Genomic DNA, 5,770 nt, shown 5'->3' with positions numbered 1-5,770 from the left:
TCAACCGACAGCAGAAATGAAGGCAATTTCTTGTTGAGCTGGATTACTGAACCAGGCTCCTAACTGGTCATGTCCTTCTGCCCTTGTTTCCCCCACCCTCTACTTTATTTTCCAAGAGTAGCCAGGATAGTAAGAACATCAGATGGTGAACTGCAAAAAGCTGCAATAGAGCTGGGGTTAAAACTTGGAGTTGAAGCCCAAGTTTTACGCAATCCCTTCACCCACTCACCCCTTACTGCACTGATATTTATCATTCCCTCACGCCCTCACAGGGCTCCAACCACAACTGTCTCCACTGTCCCTTGCATACACTGGGCATGCTGTAGTGTTAGGGAATTTTCACTAGCAAAGCCCTCTGCCAGGACCACTTGCTCATCAACACTACTGCCTTCAAGAATTTGTGCAAATACCAGCATCTGAAATATCAACATCTCAAAGAGACCCACTTTGAGCATCCTATAAAAACAGAAATTTATTTTTCCCCTGTATTTACTATGCTTCCAACTCTTAATCCTGACCTACTTTTTGTTTGTTCGTATTATTTATTACTTACTATTGCATATTATTTATTTTGTTTACTGTGTGCTTACTGTGGAGGTTAACAAAGACAGGAACCTTTGTTTTATTCACCGATTTAACTCAATTCCCTAGAACCGTGCCTAGCATATGTGTAGGAGACACTCAAACTTGTTAAATACATTAGTTAATGGTAAATTGGTGTATGTATTATTTCTTCGAAGATAACAAAGGTATTATTCTGGAAAGAAGAAAAATTACATTGTTAACAAGGTGATTGCAATTCAGTCACTGGAGAATCAAAAACTGCCTATTTTCTGAATTCAAATTCATAGACTTTTGTTTTTTTCCCCAAAGATTCATGGAAGATCCTCGATATCTCTAGAATAAAGGTAAGCAGTAAAGTTCCAAGCAAATTTGAGTTAGCAAGCAAATTGGAAATTTGGAGAGCATTTTTTAATTGCCTTCATCTAGGAAATCATACCCACCTTCACTCTCAGACTAGTTGCCCACCATTAGCTGCAAAAACATGGAAACTAGAATTTTGGTGTTATATCAAAATTCTCTCCCTGCACTGTGGCTCAGTATGAAATTTTGTCCTGTGTCTTGGTGCTCGTGTCAGTCAGACTCCTTCCTTGCTCTGGACATGCTCTGGTCTGGGGCCTGGGTCTGGGCCTGTGTCCCTGACTCATGCTTTCTGGTCTCTTAGCAATGCCTTGCAGCCCTTGTTTTCTAATCTCCTGGCTCTCTGGGTGGGTCGCTTGACTATGCAGACTCACGCCTCTAGCTTGTTTCTTGAGCCCTGGCTTATTTTCCAAATCCTGAAATATATGGTGGATCCAGAGATGTATTACTCAGATCTCTCTTCTTGGAAGAACTTGTTGATTGGGTATGATGAGTGCTATCTACAGACCACCCCCAACTGTCAACCTCATCAGGGACTGCCTTAGCTGCAAAGTGCTGTCTGCCCATGGTCACAATCTTCCATAGGACAACATGCTTCCAGGGATGGCCCAGTGATAAGTCCTCTCAGGAGGAGTACTTGCTCCAGAGCTCCCAGCCAGTTTGCTGAGACATAGCCAGCCAGGTATCACAAAATAATTTCTCCCTCTCCCAATCCCATTTCCACTCCTTTCCTTTAAACATCTTGTATCTCCAAATGCCGTCTCACTCTCTGCTTCTAGAGAACCCAACTGGCAACAACCTCCAACACTCCTAACTGAGATTTCAAAAATGGGACTTGGAGAGGTGGAAAGCAGAATATATGTGAGCAACACTCAGACAGCTACGTGATACATGGAGAAGACTGATCTACCATTGAAGCGATGATAAAAGCAGTAATGAGTCCTCATTATGTTGTGTATTTTCAATAACTGGTGATAAGAACGCTATTTTGCTCCCTTAAAGTTTTGAGCCAAAAAAACCTTCCAACTCACCCTCTGGAAAATCTCCCTATAAGTTGATAATTTATTTTAAATAAAATAAAAATGCATTAATTATGAAGACATGATCAGAACACAGGTTAGGTTCTCGATGAGGGCCTGGAAGACCTGGATTTAATAGATCATAGAATTGATAAGGATTTAATCCTGAAATTTTATATTAACAACATCCATTTGTTTGAAATGTACTTTCAACTATATAAACTTTCACTTTTCAAATAATTTTAGAATAGAGTGTGCCCTTTTTATATTTGAGATACAGTGAAATTACTAGTAATATTCCTGTTGCTTGTTGGTAACACCTTGTGTTGGGTGAAATCATTCATCCCTACTTTATTGTGACATTTCCTTACATTATTCAAGGTAAAACTGTCTTTGATCCAATGCTTCTAATATCTAGGAGACACCTTAGCTGGATCCCAAACTTTGCATAGGTGTCGCGCCTTCCCTTTGCTTGATGGTGAGCATAGTTAGCAATTTTCAATTCCTTTCTACTCACTACGTGATCCTCTGAGTGGCTGATTTCTGTGAGGAGTCCATTTGGCTTGGCCCCTTAGGAACGGTTCTGAATTCCAAAGGCTTCTTGTTTGAAAATTCATGAGCTTCTCAATGATGCAGTTCCTTTTTTGGCTGCCCTACTGCTCAGTTAGTTCAGACAACAAGCTGCTTAGAGACGGATAATTCTTCCTTTTAACTGCCAAAACCTACAGGGGGGTTGGTATTTTACTGCTATTGTGGAATTTTCAGAAGTTTGGAAAACAGAGCATTTTATTTTTTGTTTTGTTTTGATATAGGACGTTTTGACAATGGCTTTGGCAGTGATACAAAAATCTCCACGCTTCTAAACCAGAATAACATTTGCAGCCATCTGGCTTCCATGTAGCACCCTCGGAGTAGAATAGATATAAAAACAGTTAGCAATTAGGAGGTTTAAAATGGCTTTCCCATTAGTTTCTGAACTAAACTATCCCATGATAAAGACAGCATATGCAATGAAGGAGTTGCTGATTCTTTGTCAGCACACTTTTCATCATGATAAAAATTGCCTGACGCCTCCATTATTTCTTAATTTCCTCCACTATCACCACCACCTTTCACCTAGATTTCTGGACTCAAATTTTTCCTAAATATAACATCCCAGAGTAAGACAGGCTGCAAAATCTATTCAAAGATCCACTATATGCCCAGTTAGGTTGATTATTTTTCTTTTTGAATATGACTAAGTCTCAATTCCAAGGAAGGTAGAAAAACTTTAAACAGCATAATAAGAATTACTGTCTTTAATTTTAAATTTCAAAGTTTAATGATATATGACATATAGATATGATATTGATATGATAAACATTAGACATTTTATTAGGATATTTTTCAATGACATAGCATAGAAGATTTTAATTCTTGGAACTAAAAAGACATAGTTCCTTTAAATCAGAAGTGATGTCTTTGACCTTTTAAAAATTATTCAAAGGTAATTGTTATAATGATCTGCACATATAAATAGCACTACCGACCTGAAATCTTGTGAATTCCCAGTATAGTAATAAGAGATCAAAGGTATCTAATACACTGGAAACAAATTTGGAGAGGTGGGCTGAGATGAAAGAGGAAAGTGAAGTCATTTGAGAAGAGGTTTATGTTTTCCTGTATCTAGCTTGCCCCCCAAAACCATTTTCTGCCTGTCCAGGAAATGTGATCTACTAATAATCCACAACAGATTTGTGCTGTCACTTATTTTGCACTTTTACATAGAGTAACATTTTTATCCAAGGCTTTCAGATTTCTTTTTTAAGTTGTCAAATTCCGAAAACTCAGAACTGGAAGAGATCAGACCGGAATTTTCCCAAACAAATTAGCATGTTGAAGGAGGAGGATGTAAATAGTAGAGTCACTGGCAGCATGAATTTACCCTATGCTTGAGCACGTTTTTGCAGCACAGCTAAGACATTAACAAGTGATGGTTTCACACACTTGGGCTAGTGATTTACAAAGTTGCTTCCTGATTAATAGAGTGCTAGAAAGGATTGTTGTTATACCAACTAAAAAGAATCATAAAATGGTAATGATCGTTATGAAACTTCATGAATATTTCATCTGAAGACAGGCTATCAGATTTATCTTAAGGTTAAAGAACGCATAGGTCATAAATCAGGCCCAAGATGGAGTCGCTTGAGGTTCATCGTTGGTAAGAACTGTTTACATGTTAGTCAAGGCTATCTGTGGGTGTTTATTACTTCAGTTACATGTTAGAATCCAGTTAAGATAAATAAAAAAAGATTGGTTTTATAATAGATCACTTTAAAAAGGATCAGCAAAGATTCCTAGAAAGAATTAGAGGTATTTTTTGAAACAAAATGGGCTTTATTGAAATTGTTAGGTATTCAGAACTATAATCAATATTTAATAAGAAGGTATCACAAAACCATTATATACTATATAAAATAGTATGAGCATAAGCTTTTTTTGCTGTAAACAGCATATATAATTTATATTAAATATTTAATATATCATCAGTTTCAAGGCAATTTCTCATTTGGAATATGTATGGTGAGCTTAAAATTTACTACTTATGTTCTTAGGTTACTCCTTATATTGTTAGATACATATATTTTATTTCCTCCAATAGGGCCCCAGAAAATTATTCTTCCTCAGTCTACAGTAATGACATGGAAGTAAAATTTATTTCAGTGACTGTGGCATTTTCCTCCTAGCTTGGCAGCTAGCTGAGAGCAAACTCCTTAACTCCTTTAATTGAAGTTTTTCCTCTTATGTTTGTCAAAATATTTAAAGTGTTATTTAAATATAGACATAGCCTTTCTGCACATTTTTAATCTATCTGATGATGGAAATTAAAACCTATGTTTATTTATTCATTTGATCAGTCACTCAGCCTACTGTGTGCCATGTATCTGTTAAGTGACAGGGATGAAACTGCGGATGAGTAAAACATGAGCCCTACCATGCAGAACATTTTGCGTCAAGAAGGAAAACCAGTATGTAAATATGCAATTGCAGGAAGTGTGATGGCTGACATAACAGGGCTATGGGCTATGTGAGCACATGGAAGGGGAAAGTGTCCCAGGTTGAGGGGTCAGAAAGCATCTTGAAGAAAACAATACCTAAGGCCAAAGTTTCCTGAACAATGAGTGAGGTTGTGGTGAAATAAGGTGCAAACTAGGAGAAAGAAAAACATCATCAACGATCCTAGGAGACGAGAAAAGCTTGCAATGGTTAACATGTGTTTTATGTGTGGTGGTGGGTGTAAAGATGAGGAGGGAAGCCAAGGAGAACATAGACCAAACTCATAAATCCTGCAAAGAGTTTTAACCCTACCTCAGCAAATGGATTTCACTGAAGGGGCTTCAATAGTGTAGTCATATAACTAGACTCGCATTTCATCCTGTTTACGTATCTCTTGTTTGGTAAATTGTTTTATACTTTTGCTCTTGGAACTAAAATGAAAATTAAGAACTTGATCAGATGTTATAAATCAGTGAAAGATGGGTTTTTAAGGTAATTTTACAAAGAGTTGGGGAGAAATCCAATCATTTACATAGAAAATGTTGAACATCACCAATGCTCTTGAATGGTGGAAAAGAGTAATCCAATAGATACACTTCTCTAAGAATAAAGTCAGATTGGAATTCATTACCCTAAAGAATTCCTCGTAAGAATAGAGTAGTTCCAAAGTTAAGTCGTGAGATCTCTTTATGACAGTCTTATAAAGATTATCCTTCATTTTAAAGAGGAAAAAGTAGTGCACATTCTCAAGAAATCCTTGCCTAACAAACCTGCACATTGTGCACATGTACCCT

Source organism: Mandrillus leucophaeus, unplaced genomic scaffold (assembly GCF_000951045.1).
Source record: "Mandrillus leucophaeus isolate KB7577 unplaced genomic scaffold, Mleu.le_1.0 Scaffold754, whole genome shotgun sequence".
NCBI classification, from domain to species: Eukaryota; Metazoa; Chordata; class Mammalia; order Primates; family Cercopithecidae; genus Mandrillus; species Mandrillus leucophaeus.
The sequence above is the reverse complement of the archived record's forward strand: the minus strand, read 5'-3'. Positions refer to the sequence as shown.